General features: G+C 38.7%; 1 long non-coding RNA gene across 1 annotated transcript in view; it reads right to left on the bottom strand.

Annotated features, from left to right (window-relative positions):
* Nucleotides 1-20,108, bottom strand: part of LOC122784592 — a 38,336-nt gene extending 18,228 nt beyond the window's left edge. Inside the window, exon 1 of the long non-coding RNA XR_006362184.1 lies at nt 19,973-20,108. This is a non-coding gene — a long non-coding RNA (uncharacterized LOC122784592). The remainder of the gene's footprint in view (nt 1-19,972) is intronic.
* Nucleotides 20,109-20,707: the final 599 nt, after the last annotated feature.

Raw genomic sequence — 20,707 nt, 5'->3', positions numbered from 1 at the left:
AAAAATGAACTACACAACCAAAATTGCAAATAACATTGATTGATTTAATCATTAAAAAGTGCCTTTTATTAGTTTGAAAGTACACTTTTTGTTTGCAATAGACAAAGTCGCCGTCGCTGTGCGCCTGGAACTTATAATTGTAAGTATCTAACGTTTGTCAGATTATAAACATTAGATACTTACAATTATTTTGTCAGATGACGACGGGGAAATGGACGGCGGACAAAAGCCTGTGACTACTTCCGGTCCATTTTTAAATGATTAAATTGACATTTTATTGCAAAAGTGTTGTTTGCGTCCTAAAAAGTGTTGTTTGCGTCCTAAAAAGTGTTGTTTACTTCTTAAAAAGTGTTGTTTGTGTCCTAAAAAGTGTTGTTTACTTCTTAAAAAGTGTTGTTTGCGTCTTAAAAAGTGTTGTTTGCGTCTTAAAAAGTGTTGTTTACTTCTTAAAAAGTGTTGTTTGCGTCTGAAAAAGTGTCGATTGCGTCTGAAAAAGGGTTGTTTACTTCTTAAAAAGAGTTGCTTGCTTCCATACAGCTGCTGGTCTCCTGCTGCCTCATATGATAAGTTTGAGTCACTTTGGTAAATCGGAAAACAAAAGGATTTCAAACTCTGAAGTCAGGGACAACACATTTGAACTTGGTAATATAAGGCAGCAGTGGATTAACAAATGTGATGTAAAATCACTGATTTTCTTTTTTGATTGCAGTTTACAAACTGTACTTTCCAGCCGGAAAGGTCTGTGTTATGGCAGGAAAATACATATTTTTAAGACTTTACCTGTATTCCATGAAAACTGTTTGCTTCCCATCTAGTGAATGTTTGGGGAAAAAGGTCCATAAAGTAACATTTTTGAAAGGGCAGGAACACAGACTACAGCCCCATTGCAAAACCTTTATGCCAGTACACGGGCTGTGAGCCAGACTTCACTGTTCAACATCAGTGCACTGGCCTCACTGATTCTCCTGCAGCTGAGTCGGAGCAAATCCAGGCAGCCAGGGTCCAACATTTTCTGGAAAGCCATCAGAGAAGAGCGGACTGTGTTCAAGCAGAGCATTAGTCTCTGTGGATTCGAAAATAAAATGATCACATACAGTAGTCATGCTCGAGCGTCCACATTTGGTCACACTGTGTGACACAGTCATGGTGTATTAGTCTGGATGAGTTCATCCGCAAACTGTAAATTGCACAGAACGTCAGCTCTTGGTCTGAGGGTGTGAATTATCGGAGCGCGGGGCTCGAGAAAACAAGCAGAGCGGCGAGGGGTGACGCGAGATAAAGGGAAAAGCGCAGAAGAGGTCGAGGCCCATTTCACAGAGGAGATCACAGGAGAGGTGCGGGCGCAACACGGGCACCCGGGCGATGTTTCTGCAAATAAGCAGGTGCAAATATGTCGCATGTGGAAGGACGGGGAAGGACGAGGAGCTCAAAGGGAGGAGAAAAGCGTCTTATTCTGCAAGATCTAAACGATAACAGCCGCCGATGACATAAACAAACCCATGCAGAGTCGAGATAAGAGAGAAACGCTTTCATGTGAAAATGCTGAGTCACTCTTGTGAGTCGCTAATGGCGCACAATGGACTTTTGAATTGTCACATCTCATTAAACATAATCCACACACTGACGCAGGTCAGTGGTCATGACTGTAGACAGTTTATGTGCAAAATCCAGTTTATGTCTTTGTGATCTTTTGAGAGTATTGTGCTGTTTTTCATCGTCACGTTGTCATTTGAACAAGTATAAAAAAAAACCCGCTTCAATCTGTGTTCGTTGCACGTTCCTGTGCTCTGGAGGCGTAGCTTCAGAGGGAAGTCTGAAGAAAGGGGCTTAGACTGCCAGCTCTAACTGTTTTTTCCAGGATCTCCAACCCTACATTTAAGAAATATTAACTGTGCATTTTCATTGTAATGAAAACACTAATTAAAAAACTGCTTACCAACACACCAACCATTCATAAATGCTAAATTAGGCTCAAATAGAAGGTTCTGAGGGAGACTCTTGAGAGCCGAGCCAAAAGAACCAAATCTTTGAAAAGAGCCGGACTTCCCATCACTACGTTTTAATAAAAGTCTACGAAAATAAGCCTAATTCTCACTCGGTTGACAAAACCAAAGCATAATGTTGCATGTGAGCAGCTGCTGCTGTGGCCTGGATTGGGATTCATTAGGGCGGCTCGAGGTGAAGCCTGATTTCCACCAGAGAGTCATTCAATCAGACAACACATCATAATTACCCCCCCTATATTTATTTGCAGTCACTGTCACGGCTCTAATTTGCCGTGTGATGATACAGTGAGGGTACGCTGTATTAATAGAAACTTGAGAGAGCAAATCCTAAAAGTAGACGCCTACGGACATCAAATTAACAACAGCATGCCAGCATCATAAGGTCAGACGCGCAAACAAACATCCATCCCCTCCGAAAATACCCTTAGACGCGACCGATATAGAGCAAGTGCAAGAATTTGACAGGTTATTTGTCAGCCGATGATCTAATTGTCTTTTATATTTATATAGTAGAAGATTAAAAAAAAAAATAACACCAGGACATACAGTTTATGTTCTTAATGTTTACATGAATAGAAGTGAAGTCTGTCTGAAATGGGGTTTTAGGATAGACTGGTACAAAAGAAAATCAACCAAGCCAGAAAAATCATTGGACAGAGATATCTATTTTAGGATTTACTGTACATTCCCAAGTTTTTGTCTTTTAAACAAGGCAATCCAAATCTACCAGGATCCCACTTCATTCTCCATCCACGATTTCAGTTGCTACCATATGGCCGACAAGAACTACTAAAACAAAAGTCATTTCATCAGCTGTGGCTGTTCTAAAAAAAAAGGACTGCTTTGACTTTTAATTCTTATTTTTTCTACTTATTTCCATGCAAATCACACTTTTATTAAATGTGCCTTTATTTACTTCCATTCATGAATTAGGACTATGTTTTTGTTTGATGTGTCTGATGGATTTTCTTCCCATTTCTATGCCTTTAAGCATTAAGTGTTTGTGACCACAGGCTGGGGCCACTAAGAGGTTGCTTTTGGGCCACATGAGGCCCGCACGCCGCCGTTTAAAAAGGCTGGCTTTACAGTTTAAATTGACATTTAAGTCATCTGAATGTGAATTATACTTTTTGTAAAATTTAGCTTACAAGTGAGCAAATATGAGTAAAAAACTCAATCATCTTTGGAGAGCTTCTTTGGAAAGTGAAAAAGGCCCAAGGAGAGGAAAAAAGAAGAGGGATATCCTTTAACTTCCAAGAAAGCTGTATTTAATAAACAATATCAGGTTTCCTACTTAAAATACGGGTTTATCGCTACAGGTGATTGTCACGCACCAAGCCCGCTCTTCATAATATGTGGCAACAGGCTGGCAAATGAGGCTATGACACGCGTTGTCACACCTCTGCACAGCTGTGACATACTTTTAAAAAAAAGGAAAATGTGTTTCGGTTTTGCATTGATAACATCACGATTGTACAACACAAAGAGTGCACGCCCTTAAATGTAAAGCAACACCAGTGAATTTGCGAGGCCGAGCAGTTTCTCATTACTCCTCTGACGACCTTGTCTTTCTTCTGCTTCAGATGACTTCTTTTAATTGCTTGACCTGGTTTTTCTCCTTCTCCTTCTTCTTTATCCTCATAAATCAAACATGCATGTACACACTGCAGGAGCAGTGGTGCGGGGCTGGTCACACCATCAGTCTTACTGTATGCGTCTCATCACCAGATTACAAACGAGACACGAACATGACAATATTTTAAGAAAACGATCACACTCATGTCTGTAGCCACCCACGTCAAGAATTTCCTGATCTGTATTTATGCCGCGTGGGGGGGAACAGAGTCACGCAACTTCTACATAAATATTTTAAAAACACACTGACGTCGAAGGCTCTCTGTGCTTTATATATAAACATGCTGCCAAAATTAAAAACTCAAATCCAGATAGTCAGGTTACTCGTTCTTTCCTCTACAGTAAATTCAGACATTTGGCTTTTTCTCCCTCATGCTGTCGTCAGCTTCCTGTTCTGCTACCGCTCATGTAAACGAAGCGGAGGTTTGAACCAAAAAGCCTACACTGTCTGTGATTTCTCTGCTGCAGGTATCTGGTCCTCCTCCTCCTCCTCCTCCTCCTCGTCTCTCTGTAGAGAGAAAGCAACCCCTTGTTCTCCTTCCTCCTCATCTTTCCATGTGCTCTTTTTTTTAAACTCTGGGAAACCCCCCACCACAGTCTTCATCACACATTTAACCCCCCCCCCCATTATACTGCACTGTGGGGGGTCTGGCAAACCAAAAAACCAAAACAATAATCTAGACCCCATTTTAGTGGAGCACTTATCTTCTAAGTGCTCGCACAAGAAGTCAAAACCACACGTTGTTCTAGTGGCGGATGATCGAGAATTACATCATTTTACTCATCAACTTTATGAGGAATAGGTCTTAAAAAAAAAAATTGATGTAACATTATGGTGTTAAAAATACAAGTCAGTACACGACATTTTCAAAGATTTCAGCTCTATACAAGTGTGAATTTCACAGTGTTGGGGCTGATAGAGACGTACAAAGCAGACGGATAAATTTAACGTCAAGGAAGTATAAAACCAAAAGTGTTTTCATGACATTCTTCAGAGTTTGCAGCTCACAATGGAAGAAAGTGTTCGGGTGACCGGCAGCGTCTGGCTTTAGCATGAAGGAGGCAGGACATGAGAGTTCTGAAAGCCCCTCTGACATATTCAGAAATACTCTATGTACTGACTTCACTACATATTGGAATAAAACAAAATAAAACAAATCCACTTTTCATTTGTAGCTCTATTTAACTGCTATTCTATTCAGTCTTTTCGCTCAGGTGCAAAGTTAGCGTTACAGACAGATGTTAGCAGCTAAAGCTTGTTGTGCTTGTTCCTTAACCAAACCTGGTCTAAAGACAGAGGAGATTACAGACTATACGTTTAGTGTCCCCCAGGTCACCTGACTCTGAGACCTCCGTGTTAGATAGAGGATCTCAGTAAAACAAAGCAAATAACTGAATATCACAAAACTATTCTAATGTCGCTCAGTCAGAACAACCAGCCAACCGCAAATCTCATACTCTCCGTAAATGGAGAAGGAACTACAATTCAGGTTACAGTTCAAGTTCAACAATCTAAGTATTAATAGAGTCTGACCTTTCAGTCAGGAATCCATGGGTGTGTGCATGTGTGGACACGGTGGACACATGTGCATGTACTGTGCGACACACATGCACGACATCCCATAACAACATAGTAGTAGTAGCTTGGCTCGTCCCAAACTGTCCTCGTGTCTGTGAGCTACACACAGTAGGGTGTGAAGTAGGAGCTCATATCCTTGACTGGCTCGATCATGGAGGTTTCATACTGTAACCAAATAGGTCCATCAATTACCGCCCGTTTTCCTGGGTGTCTTCACAAACAACAGCTGCAGAGTTTAATAAACTACCCCATGCAACTCAATCACACGGGCTAAAATGTCATGAAAAGTAGGCGCCTCTTGTTGTCGACACTGTGCGTCACAAAACCTTTAAAACGCGTGTGTATCCTGGCAAAGCCTTTTGTTGTTTTGACTAAGATAACCTCTGTTTTCAGAGTGACACACTGTAAGGTGATCGAAGCAGGCTGACGCAGTGCTATGTTGCTGCAGGCTTCCTTTTTTTTTTTTGGTTGTTGAACAGAGGTACTTTTTTTTTTCTTTCTTTTTTTTTTCCATGGTAACTGGAACCTCATTCAATACGCCGTCCTTGAACAGATATGAAAACAACGATCTTCTCTTAGATTGAATTTGAGTCACTGGTTCACACTTGTTACGTGTTATTCATCTGCTTCTGCGGAAACAAAACATGAAAATTAAAGATTGAAAATCAAAACATGATGGAGGAGAGGACAAAGAGCCATGTGGGGTTTATAGTGGTCGCTGGACTCTACACGAGCAAACAGAAACGCACACAAAATAAGAAATGGAAAATAACGCTGAGTGGAAGTGTGACTGTATTCTCATTGTTCTGTCAACATTCACCTGTCCTGTCCTCATCATTCACTTGTCCACCTCACCATTCACCTGCCCTCCTCACCATTCACGTCCTCATCATTCACCTGTCCTCCTCCCCATTCACATGTCCTCACCATCACCTGCCCTCCTCACCATTCACATGTCTTCATCATTCACCTGTCGTCACCATTCACATGTCTTCATCATTCACCTGTCGTCACCATTCACCTGTCTTCATCATTGACCTGTTCTCACCATTCACATGTCCTCATCATTCACCTGTCCTACTCACCATTCACCTGTCCAAAGTTTCCATTAAGTTATTTTTTCCATTTATTTTTAAATTCAGGCCCACATTTTTAACTCAGTAACAAAAAAACCTACTCAATCACAGTAACGCAAGAAAATGTAACCTCCATCTCTGTAAATGATGAAGGGCAGAGGAAGCAGAGGGCGTTTGAAAACACCTTCAGAAGGTGAACCTTGTTGCACTCTAACACAACATGTGACAAAATGATTCACAACAAGCCGTAGACACACACACTTGTCGATGACGGCCACATGTTAGTGAGTGAGTCATGGAAAAAAAATGGTAGAGAAAGTACAATCAAAATTCCCACTTCCACCACCAGACAATGACATCCTGTGTTGTGGGAGTGGAGCCTTGATGAGAGTGCTGACAGGAGGGGGCGGGGTTTATCAATGAAGGTTTTCTAGACTTAAAGGTGTGTAACATTTATGTGTGACATTATTGACAAAAACTGAGTCTACTGACAATAGCAATGGTTGTATAAGTGTCTAATTGCTTTAAAATCATAAGTGTTTTGTTTCTGTTGCCTTTGAATAAAATGATTTACATGTACTTTAAGCAAAAGCCTTGCATCATTGAGGAGAACAATCTGGAATACAGGCTTTGCAATTTTTTGTCTACTTATGTGTTTTTAAGTCAAAGTTATGATTAATTTTGTGTCGTATATTAAAGTAGTGATAATTGTGCAAGTCACTACTTTAAAAGACATTTTAAAAAATAAATAATTTGTGAGCCAAGCGAACTTTGAGCTGTGACAAATTTCTAATTTTCATAGTCCTTTTTGCTCAGGTGTGTTTATGTAGGTGATGAAAATAAAAAAAAATAAAAAACAGAAAGAGACAAACAAGACGGAAAAGAAACATGAAACGCTGCTGCTTGTATAAATGACATTTTTAGTATAGTATATGTAGTATAAACGTGCCAAAACTGATTCAGAACCGTCTAAACTTATAACATGATACAACTGTTGTATTTCTGCTCCTGGTCTCTCTCTTCTGTCTCTCCCTCCCTCCCCCACCTCTCCTCTGTCCCCCATTTTTCCTTTCACCACAACCCGTCTAGGCAGATGGCCGCACATGTTTGAGTCTGGTTCTGTCAGAGATGTTGTAAAGGTTTCTGCCTTACTTTGTACAGTGCCTTGAGATAATGTATGCTGTGTTTTGGTGCTATACAAATAAAATTGAATTGAAACCAGCAATAAGAGTTTTTCTTTGGCTGTAGCACACTGACACCTTAAAGTCCGAAAGCATTAATGCATATTAAGACTTATATTAAAGGGGTGTAAAATGAATAATGATGGAAACACTTGAGTGAAACTTTTATCTTTGAGTTTTCCGACACATCCAGCACCAAACACATTTATTACAGTATGTGACGTCACTGTGGTCACCTTGAAATGTGACCATCAAATTTTAATCAGGTCATCTTTGAGTCTGATTAAGACACTTCCTTGCCGATTAATCGCATTGACAGCGTGTAACAAGGTCACGTCGTCCTGTGACTTCTGACGGCAAAGATCTAATCACTTCATCATTGAGTCAAAGCGGACTTTTGTTTCCAGTTTTGTACAGATTAATTCATCAATTCATCAGTGTAAATCACTTTCAAGGAGCCAGAAAAATGTGGTTTTCACAGTCAATGACCTTGTCTTTTGACCTTTGATGGCCAAAACTAATCAAGTCACACACACACAAGTCCAACTGAGCGTTTGCACTAAATTTGTTCCATCTCAGTGGTTGTGGGATCAGAAAGTAGAGGAAAGAAAGAAACGACATCATAGTTAAACTTATACTTAGTGTAAGATGAATTGGTTTTTTTGAAGCTTTTGTAGGATTTGTTGAGAATAATCAAAAATACAGAATTACATCAGATGTGGGATGGGGGGGAACACAGTGTACTGTATGTGGTGCGGTGGAATCAATCCGCCCTGACATGAGAACAAATAAAAGAGGGGGAAGCTGATGAAGTCAGAACAAAATAAACAACAAAAACTCATTCATGGCCCTGTGTGGTCTCAACTCTTCTCACTTCTCTCGCACCAAGAGGCTCACACAAGACGCATGAAACATGCGGAAACTTAAAATATAATCCGTCGATGTCATCAAATGCAAACCGCAATGTTGAAATTTAAAGAATAAAAACATCGGTGAAGCTGAATCAGGACTTTTAAAAATAGAAAACACACACTATGTTGACATGACTGAGCTCCTTCTCACTGAGAAGAAACACATAGTACTTTTACGCATAGTACACGCATAATACTTTTGTCTCTTGTACACACTACCGTCTTATTTATGCATTTTACAGTTGACAGTTTATTATTCATTACACCCCTTATCCAGCTTTAGATCCATAAAGACTAAGACAAACAGACTGAGAAACTGGTTAAATGCTGCTATAGACTAGATATTTTGATCTGCTGTAATCCATATATGTTTACATACATTGTTCACATCTCTTTTAATCATTCTCTTATCCAATCATCCATGCCGGGTTTATGTTTTCATAGTTCAGGACATGTGCAATAATGTCCGTCTCTGTCTTCCTTAGTTAATGTAGGATTTTGTAACATATTTATCTTTTATTTTTCTTACCTTCTATACTTTTTCTATATTTTGTAAATGTTTGTCCTGGAAAAACCTGCACTTCTACTTTCGTTGTGCAATGTCTCGTTGTCACAATGACAATAAAGATTCTGATTCAATTTCATATGTACATTGTGCGTCTTGCTGCTGCTACACTCTAATCCCCCAGCTGGGGTTACTGAAGTACATCTATTCTATTCTATTCTATTCTATATAGTGCAGACATGGAAGAGGACACCGCTGCCTTGCCAACCGCCATAAAACCTCAAAAAAGAAGAAGACACTGCTGCCCCCTGCTGTACACACATACTCACTGCAAGGAGCCTTTTTGAATTGACATATAAAAAACATCAAAATCTCACTCATGCACGCACACATTTAAAAACTGTAAACCATTGAGTTGGATTCGCTGAAGGATGTTTCTTGTGCTTCATCATGTGAAACATGTTGAATAACAACTTAATAGTTGGTCGTTCCCATGGCAACAACCCTGGATATGAAGTGTATTCCAACAAGGCAGGGAATCACCCAGGTTCCTTGAGCTGAGTGACGTCTTATTAATAATTACACTTTGTATTATGTTTGAGGTTAAAAGTGACTTATAACCAATGAATCAAATCATCTATAGCCTGTTCATAAAAAATGGCAAACAAGTTAAGTGCTGTTTTTTTTATATATATTTTTATTCCCTCTTTATTCTTTTATGTGCCTTTGCTTTGATTCATTTGACATTTGCTGCTCTGATTCTGTGTCTTTTGTTCACTGCGACGTCTTGTTTTCCTGTCGCCAAGTATCCTTGTTTTTGTCAAAGCACTTTGTAAACTTGTGTTTATCGACTCTAAAAATAAAATGATCTTTGTCACGTGTGACACAATATTGATATGATATATTGATGTATTTTTGGTCACATTATAAACAAAGCACAGCAGTTTGTGTTAATATGCAAAGGACAGAAAAATAAATCATACTTTTTTTTGCACAGGTCCATTTTTATATAATATACTTCAAAACAACCACTCACCTAAAGAAGAAACAGGCTGAAGCTTGAGGCTTATTTTTGCTTCTCTTTATGTTGATTTATCATCTATTTCATTTCTAGTAATCCAGATTAAAGTGAATTTAACTCAAGAGTTGTTTTGCTGATGTTAATGATACTTAAAAAAACAGACATAATCTTCCTTTTTGATGAATGAGGCCAACTTTGAAGTAACAATATATTGAATAGCCACCAGAGGGCGACACCTCTACTGTTTTTAATGGGACGCTATGTGAAATTGAGCTTAATTTACGCTTAATTTACACTTAATTTAAGTTTCCGGTATTTAGAGAAAATATAATGATAAAGCATGGCACACATGAGCTGTAGGAACCAATAATGTAAGTTGGTCTATTTTTAATGTAATAAAGCCAATAATGTCATAACTTGCCAAATTTGCTTTAGTGACCAATCATGTTATGAACAATTTCCTTGAGAAATGCATAAAAAAGCTTTTAATTCAATGTTTTCCATGACATTGTGACAATGAATGAAATTGAATGTACATAATATCTAAGCAAATAAAAAATGTTCTAAAATAAATTACAACAAATAATTCTCAAATTGGCTCTTACAACCTTGATGAATGAATATTATTAAGCCGTTCACTAAACCTATTTTTAATGAGCAAACCGCACAAAAACTGCAAAAAAAAACATGTTATTTCCAAGAAATGAAATTCTATTTATGTATTATTACGTTATCGGCTGCAGTTACATTTTCAAAGGATTTTTTTGAATGCTAGCCAATGACGTCATTGGAACTTTTTTACATTATTGGCAATGACAGGTGAATGATGAGGACAGGTGAATTGGAGTTAATAAAGGTTCCTGAGTGTTAATTAAGGTTCCATATCTGGTGACCTTTGACCCATGTTGACTGATACATTATGCGTTTACATATTTTATTTTGTCAGCACTTTAATTAGTAAAGGTGTGCCCTTATTTAAAACAATTACCTATTACAAGTAACTAAGTAACTTTTACTCCGAGTTTTTTGCTTTGAGTCCATTTTTAGACGAGTACTTTTACTTAAGTAAAATGTTATCAAAACAGTGGTACTTTGACTTGAGTCGAATATTCCACTACGTTTTCCACCTCCGAACATGGTGCACTAACATACATCGTTAATCTCAAGGCATCACAACGGAAGTTAAGATTATTATGGGTCACGTCACGACCAGTCCCCACTTGGACACAACTTGCTCACAGCTGAATCACCTGTCCACCAGTGTCTCTCTCTCCGTCTGTCTTGATTTGTTTGCCACAGCAGTTGAACCAGCCCTCTGCTCTGATTAATGCATGTTTATGAGATGCTGCATTAAAGCTGTCATTGTCCAGAATCTCTGTCCATTTGTTTTTCTCTCTGTCTATACTTGTTGACTTATTTCCTCTCAAAAGTGCTCCATTAATACGACGGGACGAGACGGCAATAAAAGTGTCATTTTTCACCTCCTTTATAAACAGGTCGTAATGTTGAGATGAGCCATTGCCTATTATGGGATGGGGCGCAGGCTGTGACACGAGTAAACACCAGAGCGGGGACAGCTCAGCGTGAGCAGAGTGTGGGACGTCAGGGGACGTCTGGACTAGCTCGCCGTCCCATGGAAAACCACCAGGTAGACACTGTGCTTGTTATTATTGAGGCTGAGAATAGACATCGCAGGACACTTATCGAGCTCTGTCCTGTGAGGCACAAACTTTGGAGCAGGAATATCACAGAGGTTATGGGGGTGATGGGACAGCTTTATTACTCTGACAAACACCATTTCTCAGGAGGGCTTAGGTGGGAGGACAGGGCCTGCCATATGCCTGCCTCTTCTGCTTTGCAAAACAGAACGCTGAACTTTCTAACTCCCCCCACCGGGCCGGCCGGCGTGTGACTTTTTATTCACCTTTATCCTTCACAGCTCGACCCCCGCACAGTTGCTGCAAATGAGCGTCTAACTTTAGACGGATAGATGCTGAGAGGCTGCAGGAATCATTTTAGGGAAATGTGTTTGATGTGGCTCAGATGACAGACATACACTTAACTAAGCTCTAAAAGCTGCAGGACTCATTATGTCGCTCTCTCTTTGGACAGTGATGCAGATTTTTGTCATAATGCAGGTGCTGAGGAGGGAAGGAAGGAAGGAAGGATGGAAGGAAGGAAGGAAGGAAGGAGAGAGGGGCGTGAAGGAGAGACAGATGGAGAGGGACCATATGTCCCATCATATGCCTCTCGTCCATATTCAGGCTGCTTGTGTCCATCTCTGTCTCTATAGTTTACATATATGACACAGTGAGAATGTATAAACATCTCATTAATCTGCTGCTCAGGGAAAACAACAACAACAACAACAACAACAACAAGAGGCCTCTAACTGCTGCTGTCAACGTGTCACACTCACAGTGGGATAGGAAAGGGACACATCGCCCTCTTGTGCACAGAGGCAGAACTGCACCAATGTCATTTTTTTAAAGTAAAAGTAGTAAAATTGTATTATTTCTGTTTTAGTTCCTCATCTAATGAATTAGACACATATGTAACAAATTAAATTATGACAGTGATCAGTCAATTAATTAAATTAATAAACAGTTGTTTAAAACCACAGTTTTAAACAAGCTCGACTTAAGCTTTTCTTTCAAGTTTTAATCGTTCAACTTTTACTCAGGAGCAAACGCCAACCTTAAATGACCTGACATTTATTGTAATAATTATTGATCTACGACTTATATGAACATTTTTATTGCTATTTAATAGGCATTTTCTTTCCCCTTTGAAGACACAGTTTGCCATTTAATTTAAATAGAAGTTCCCCAAATCACAATAAAACACACAAAAATTGTTATGTCCAAGTTTGACACGTCATTTGTCTTGTTTTTTGGTTAATAAATATAAATTCACAGTACAGAAACTACACTTACAGGCTAATATAGTTTAATTAAAAAGGTATAGTGCACAAAAAGTTGCAGCTAAATATTCCCTCACCTCATTCTTCCCTCTCTCAGTGAGCATCAAACCTCCACTTAGTTTGTCTATTGTGGGCTACTGTAAACGCAAGGTGGTCCAAAATGGCCGCCTCTGTAGAGCTGACCCAGCTATGTATATAAATATAAAAAGGCTGTTAAAGACACACTGTTTAGTTCCGTCGCGAATGAACGGTCACACGTAGAGAATCCGAAACTTTATGTTGAGCTGCCAGTGACGCACACTCTCACTCTCACAGCACAGACATTAATAAACTGTGCTTTTGTTCCCGGTGTCCCTCACTTCATCGCACGCCTCGCCTTGGGTTTCCCCCACTCTCCTCTGCCTCTGGTCTCCAGGATTCTCAGTGGGCTTGTAAAGACGCTTTAATAGAGACGGACATAAATCTGTGAGTGACAAACTCCAGTCGTAGCAACGCAGGAGCCGACATGTGTGTGTGCATGTGTGTGAAACCAGGACCTCCAAGGTTCCTGTGCCCTCATGTGCTGTCTCGAGACCCCACAACCTCCCAGTCTGAGCCACAACACTCAGACTGAAGGTGAACATTCTGCCCGAAGGACTTTAGTTTCTGACGCTTTTTTGAAATCCACTTTCACAGGGAAACCTTAATTCGATTTATAACGTCTTCTGTCGACACACTATTTCAATTTTATGAAATGCTGCAGGCAGGCAGGCCACATTTCTGAGGCAAATATCCCATATAATGAAATCTATTTCTCTCACAAAAAGTTCATTATCTTGAGCAACAGGCTCACGGCCAGGGCAACAGAATACGACCACGGAGGAACACACTTCAAGTTATAATCTTTTAGATGCTTTTTCATTTGGCCACAGCTGCGAAAACAACAGTGTTTAGATGAATTTAAGTTTTCCTTAACACAATTCATCTGGCTGAGTAAATCAAGGCATGAAAATGCCCAATTTTATCGCATTTGTTATTGTTTTTTTTTTTTTACATTTTTTAGGCGATGATTGCAAGCACTTTTGGAAGCAGTTGTAGAAGTTATAATTCTAGAGTTACAGTCACGTCAGAGTTCCGCTGATTATACTGCAATACTTTATGACAACGTTATGACATTTTAAAAGGCCACTGGATAATCAGAAAAAGAAAATGTGACACAAATTTGAAGCCCTGACAAAAGTTGAGTTTACAGCCAAGAAATTAGACTTAATTCATTTGAATTTATTGATATTTGGTTAAAAAAACTAAACATTGATGCCGACACATTATAAACAACCTAACTTTTTTTTAAATTTATGTTGTTGATGTGGATTTCATATACAGCTACTGCTTATACTCCAGTCCCCACTACTGTAAACAGTTAAAATCATACGCACCATTATTTGCAATGTTCATATATAATAATATAACATTATAAACTTTATTTTTAATAACTGGGAGAACAACCAGGTGCAAAAAAGCAAAACAGATAAAAACACTTCTTATGTTTATTTACACTATAGTGAACACACTATTTTTTATTTATTTTCATGTTTTTATTGTTTTAATGTTTTTATACCTTGTTGCTGTTCCTTTAACTCTGTAAAGCACTTTGTTCAATGGGCTCTAGAAATAAAGTTGACTTGACCTGATTACATAATTTTAATTACAAATATGTACATGCACAGTATTCCCTTAATCATTTATTTTGTGCTTCTTTAATATTTCATTTTTAATCTTAAATTGTGGCAGTGAAGGAATTACAAACAACGTTCTATTCACATTTTATCTATTTAGTTGCTAATTGTATTGGGGTATTTTATTGTATGTATAAAATCTGATGATTAATTGAATAAAGAGTCATATTAATAAACACAATTACAGCCGCGAATGTCTTGAACGTGTGTCTTATTATTATTATTATGCAGAGAATCTACAGAGTGTCCATGAGGTGGCACTGTAAAGTTTTTTTTTGTTTTTTTTTTTACAGCAGAGTACAATAACATGTCCCCCCGTCTTAAAATGGAAGATAAAGTGATTTTAAACTGTTAAAACAACAGCTCGGACTCACTGGCTGCTGAGCTGGAGGCTGTGAATGTGCTTTGGATTCCTGTTAGAATAATGGAATGATAGATTTAACAGGCCTCACGTCACATATTAATAATTCTGCTCCACATTGCGGAGCATTATATCCAATCTGTCAGATAGTTTTCACTGCTTTTTTTTTCTCTCTCTCCTCCTTTGTTGACTCCACCTTTTTTCCATATTTTGCAGGAGTTGAATTTGGCTTTTGCTTTTCCACTCCCTCCCCAGCAGCTGTGTTTTGAGTCATTTACAGCTCAGCTGACATCGCAGCTCCATTTAATGGATTAGAGAACAATGAAATCATTTTGGAAGAGACGCCTTCAGGGAGGAACGATGGATCCAGTGAACGCGGCAGCAGCTGATGAAATTTGACTTCATTTTTCGTGTGTTGAAAAATCTGCACCCAGAAGATCTTCATCACATCTTCATCACTCAGTTTTACAGTGAAAGGAAAAACGTGGAGTTCCTGCAAACTGTCAACACACAGTTTCCTTTAAAAACTCACCGACTTTCATCAGGCAGTGAAATATAAAAGTTATAACAACTGAGGTTTCGTTGCGAAGGAGAAAAAAAAAAATCTAATTATTCTCTTGTTAGCTATATATCTCCAAACTGATGCTTTTTCCGTCTGAAAAGTTAAAAAATGAACGGCGTCTTTACTCCTCAAAGTGATAAATACAGTATTATTCAACATCTGGGGGATTTATTTCACATCATAAATGTGAAATTTACTATATACGAGAGCAAAAATATCACATTCTTTGTTTCTCACTTTATGTAATAAATCGGTTTGTTATTTTTTCTAGCACTGTTTGGGGCATAAGAGTGGGAGTTATGGGTTTTTCACACTTTAAACAAACTATTAATGCACTCAGTGTGAGGAAATTCAATAAACTCACTTTTTTTGTAATTTTGTACATTATTTTGTATTATAAATATCTACGAGAACTGCAGATTGGAGAGATGGAGCATAAGCGTTGTTCAATAAATGTTTCTTTTACGTCATTTTGTGTATGATTTGTTATTCCAAAGTGAAGTTTCTTGTACTGTGTCTTTATTAATGGCACCTGTAGTTTTTGTAAAACTTTTCAAATCTATTTTCCTTCATAATGTGAGCTAAATTGACCCAGAACTGTAAATACAATGTAAATAAAAATCAGCAAAAGCATTTTAGCGAGTCATGTTTGGCCTGTTTATTTCTCCTTCGTTCTGGGAGAACAACATCTGTTAAACAGTTGGACAATAATATCTTTGAAATGAATCGGCACAAATGTGTTAACAGCTTCATACTTTCATAAATGGACTAATATTGGTATTGTTTTATCGGTATCGTGTTTTTTATATGGGTATTGGAATGAAAAGAATGGTATCCCCCCATCCGTAACTTAATTAATTTGTCAATTTGTCAAATTCCTGGAGATGTTTCCTCACAGTGAAATAAGTGGGTTCTGTTCTGAACACACTGGGTGGCGACACTGGCATCACACTGGAAAGCATTACCTCTGCACCGTGTTAATGGACTTACTTAACTCCCGGGTCCTGACTTATGTTTTCCGATGAATTAAAGTGTCAGGGGCCACAAATCAGCGTCTGCGATCGGTCATGTGGCTACTCGGGGGGGTTGGGGGGCAGAGTGTGGGCCCGGTGGGCTCGGCGTTCTTCCTTAATGGTTTGTTTCCCCGGGTGCATGAAACTGGAGCCTCAAAAAAACCCTCAACCTGTTGTTACCGAGGCTCCCCATTTGTGCGTCCGTCTACCCGTAACACACGCGACGCCATGACAGTCGGTGACTCCAGTTCTACTCCCTCATACAACCCCCCGCGTGCTTTGGAAGAACAGTAACGTTTACTCAACTAAATGAATTAAGTAATCGTACAATCCCGCAGCCTCTGCATTACAGAGGAATTTCCATATTACAGCATCTGATATTCCCTGTTCACAGTTCTGCTCTGCCACTAATGCAGGCCGCGGGCCAGGCAGGCTGTAACCTGATAGCCGAGGGGATTCTGCTGCAGCAGATGCAGTCAAGTACAGAGTGTGTGTGTGTGTGTGTGTGTGAGAGACGGAGAGAATTGAAGTGGTCTTAGAGCAGGACACTCACTGTACTGGTCCTGCTTTTTTTTTTTTTAAGAATTATTACAGCTCATTAGAAAGGGAAATGACTTGCTACTTGCTTCATTTAAGCAACAAGTCACTCAAAGGCTGCAGATTACAGCGGGTTAGAATATCCATGAAAACCTGGGCTTAAATGACTCTGCTTTTTAATAATGGCATCTAAAAGCACAGTATGTAACTGCTGAGACCGGGAGCAGTGAGCTTCAGCTCACTTCCTGTTCAAGTGACTGAGCCTCTCAGTCGTCGTTTTTAATAAAGTTGCTTCTTATTCAGACAGTTTTAAGTTGCATACATAACAACAAACAATTATATGCCTTTAAATATGTGAAATACTTATGAAATATCTGAGTCCAGTGTATAGAGGAAACATTTTAAAACACAAACTTAATGGGGATTTTCAAAGGCAGGAGCACCATAATGTAGATGTTAGGGCAAGTAACTAAAAGTAGAATTTATATCCCTGTAGTTTGCAGCACCCTGGTGGGACATGATGATACTGCAGCTGGGCAGTGAGGCATTAGGTGAAACCATTAAAAATAAAATATTTTTTACTTACTATTTTATAATGAAGAATCAAATAACCAAAGCAATTTTAAGAAGAATTAGAATGTACTATTCTTTTTTTTTAATCTTACTTTTTATTAACTGCCAATGCACTTGCTATAACAGGTGTTGACCTTCCCACATTCACACTGGAACACATCCAAAATAAGTGAGGGGGGATCATATTTAATCGTACACTTAATTATATGCTGGACTGAACATGATGGAGCTGTGGCTTTTCAGGTGGACAAAGGAAAAACATGTGTTGATTAGAGTTGTGGTTTGTTTAGGTTTTGGTGGGACGCGGAAGACTTTCAGAAGTGAAATCAGGTGGTGTTAAGCTTGATAACGGCTGGTTCAAGGAAATAAAAGCTGAAAAGTTTCTATTATTATTATAATCTTAATTTACTTTCAAGTAAATGTTTTATTCTAATGTATTATTAGGACTCATACAGCGTCAAAACTAGCTCCACTGAAGGACAGATGGGGCAAAGTCACACATATGCAAGTCTCAAGTCTTAACCTTCAAAGAATCAAGCAAGTCAATTCAAAATAGAAGATGATTTCCCAGATATTCCACATTTAAATATGCTAAAAAAGACAGTTTGAACTGTATGAGTTTTATCAGTAAAAAAAACGCAGAATTACGCAGTATTATAAAATGCAAGGACAGCTTTATAATCCCATGCACCTGAACTGTTTCTACAAAAAAGAGAATGAATTATTTGAGCAAATGTAAATATTCCATAAGTGAAGTCATTTTGAGTGATTTTACCAAGCAAGTCCTCAAATCTGCGACTCAAGTCACCTCCCACCTCTGGTATGTGCTGTATTTACCATCTATTTTCCTCTAAATGGGAACATAGTTTACAAAACTGGCATCACGTTCTACTGAGAAAGACCTGAAACTAGTGATCGAGATATTAACTCCTCAGAAATATGTGAAATCAAGTGAGTAGTAGAGGCTCATTTTCTCATAGACTATTCTTTTTTTCCTGGTTGACTTCAGAAGAACCTTGTACCACCGTGTCCATATTTTGAATACGATCTACGATTACAACAAATTCCCCGACTCTCTCTCCTCACAGCCATCCGCTGCCTGCCTGAGTCTGCCCCATGTGGCAGGATAATTAAACCCAGCAAGGACAGAGGGCCACACACAGCTGCCTCCACCTTCTGCAGAGCAGCGCGGGGGCTTCGGGCTTCACTTAGCGAACGGCCCCGAGCACATTAAAAGTGATGTGCTCAGAGGAGCAGAGAGGTGGAAAGGTTGAGTCAGAACTGGACCTGGCTGCTGTTAAACGCTCACAGTGATGCTGTTGGCAAACAAAAGCACTTTGTATTTGTATTAAACATGCAGAGTGAAAGTGGGGTTTTTGAATTGCTCATGTGTTTCTGGCAGATTCAGGCATCCAGAGGATGAGAATTTCAGCTAGTTTTTCCTCGCTGCAGTCAGGTGTCACAGTGACAGCTGTGCAGAGAAATAGAGAGGGGGAGAGGGAAAAGTCTCTCAGTCAGCAAACACTTTTACTCACCCTTTAAATCTCCCTTTTCCCCTCTCCTTACCACGGCTGTGCGAGTCGTGTTTCAGCAGCTCTCTGTGACTGTAATCAAGAGTGTTTTCCAATTTCAGACGCTTCGACGTGACGTGATATTTTGGCCACGAGAAAAATATGACCCAATGATGTTTGGTACATTTTTTATACTTTATACATGCTTTTACAACACTCCAAAATTAGATATAAAAAAAAGTATTATAAATTATTTTCATACTTTATAGAGAGTTTTATTGTTCTATAGCTGCTCATGTTTTACTGCTCGATGTACAGTGTTTCTCAACTGGCCTTAGCTTATGGCAGAAAAATGTACTGTGATGTGATATACGATGCATATTTGTTTTGGACACGCGGTATAAAAGTATATAAAAACCACTACAGCCTCACAATAAATTAAATATAGCGAAAAGCAGAATGAATCATAGAGTGGTATTCAAATAAAGTACCGCAGAATCACACTTAAATAGTTTTCAGTAAATGTAATCGATTTATTTCCAATATTTAGATTTTTAAACATAAATGAGATATTGTGTGACAAACCTGTGACAAACACTCTACATCTGTGAGATGCAGTGACTCTTTACAACCACTAGGAGTCACCTTTTCTCATAATTTCCGTGACTCCACATTTCAGTGGGGAGAAATAAATAAAAAGGTTTATTTTTGTCATGTCTTGGAAACTTTTCATGGCTTCATTCGATTAAATTATGTATCTATTAGGATGACAATGACATTAAACGTAATAGAAGAAAACATTATACTGTTTCACTTTCACAGTAAATGTTTCCCCCTTTAATTAATGACGGTTAAATACTCACTCAGTGTTGTTGAGGAATCCAGAGATGACTGGTCGTGACCTTATGCACTCTGCTCCGACTTCCCATGTCTCCCCGTCGATGACCAATACAGTACGTTAATAACTCTGAGATTGGGATCTTCTTGGCATCGGCGGTGCTTGCAGCTGGAGGCTGGACAAACAAGGTAATAATCAGGAGCAGTAAACAACATGCCGTCTTCCTTAGGACAATCATAATCACCAGGAGGAAGTTTGACTGATTCCAGGAGAACAAAATACGTGATAATGGCCAAGGACTACAGAAAAGGTTACGGCAACACTATAGTTTATTGTATATACATTATACATAATATACATTCGGAAATAAATTTTTTTACAGTTTATTCTGGATTTCATCTTCTATAATCCACTGATGACAATGTAGTTAATGATCAGTAATGGAAGATGACAGATTATTTAATAAATAGCATTAGTTCCAGCTTCTCCAGTTCCTCAATAATTGCTGCTAATGCAATCTTTAGTTTGTTCATTAGGACCAGAGGTGGAAAGAGTACTGAAATATTCAACTCAAGTAAAAGTGCAACTATTTTGATCACATTTGTTTTACTTTACAAGTAAAAGTACTGGTGTAGAAATGTACTCAGAGTTAGTTACTTCTTTCTTGTGACGTACAAAAAGGACACAAGGGGACACAAAATCTCACATCAATTGCTTTTCATTTAAAAGGCAAATTAAAGGGCTGATAAAATAAAGGATG

This window comes from Solea senegalensis, linkage group LG17 (genome assembly GCF_019176455.1).
Source record: "Solea senegalensis isolate Sse05_10M linkage group LG17, IFAPA_SoseM_1, whole genome shotgun sequence".
Lineage (NCBI taxonomy): Eukaryota > Metazoa > Chordata > Actinopteri > Pleuronectiformes > Soleidae > Solea > Solea senegalensis.
This window is presented reverse-complemented; position numbering and strand designations above follow the sequence as displayed.